The sequence below is a fragment of the Arachis duranensis genome, chromosome 2 (assembly GCF_000817695.3).
Source record: "Arachis duranensis cultivar V14167 chromosome 2, aradu.V14167.gnm2.J7QH, whole genome shotgun sequence".
Classification (NCBI taxonomy): domain Eukaryota; kingdom Viridiplantae; phylum Streptophyta; class Magnoliopsida; order Fabales; family Fabaceae; genus Arachis; species Arachis duranensis.
This window is the reverse complement of record NC_029773.3, coordinates 56228215-56228969: the sequence shown is the minus strand read 5'-3', so window position 1 is coordinate 56228969 and position 755 is coordinate 56228215.

Sequence of the window (755 nt, the reverse complement as noted above, 5' to 3'; positions counted from 1 at the left end):
TCATAAACAACAATATCAAAAGACATATGCACTGTTCAATCATTCATTCAGAAAACAAAAAGTATTGTCACCACATCAATATAATTAAATTAAATTCAAGGACAATTTTCAAAATTCATGTACTTCTTGTTCTTTTGAATTAAAACATTTTTCATTTAAGAGAGGTGAAGGATTAATGGAGTTTATTCATAGCTTTAAGGCATAGTTACTACATACTAATGATCATGAAGTAGAGACACAAAACATAGATAAACTCAATATAAAAACCGAAAAACAGAAAGAAATAAGAACAAGGAATGAATCCACCTTTAGTGGCGTCTTCTTCTTGAAGGTCCAATAATGTCTTTAAGCTCTTATATGTCCCTTCCTTGCCTTTGTTGCTCCTCCCTCATTACTCTTTGGTCTTCTCTTATTTCTTGGAGAATGATGGAGTGCTCATGATGTTCCACCCTTAATTGTTCCACATTGTGGCTCAAATCTTCTAAGGAAGTGTTGAGTTGTTTCCAATAGTTGTTGGGAGGAAAGTGCATCCCTTGAGGCATCTCAGGGATTTCTTGATGATGAGCTTCCTCATGCATCTCTTGAGAACCGTGAGGGATCTCTCTTGCTTGCTCCATCCTCTTCTTGGTGATGGGCTTATCCTCTTCAATGGATATGTCTCCTTCTATGATAACTCCAGCTGAGTAACATAGATGGCAAATAAGGTGAGGAAAAGCTAGCATTGCCATGGTGGAGGACTTATCGGCTATTTTGTA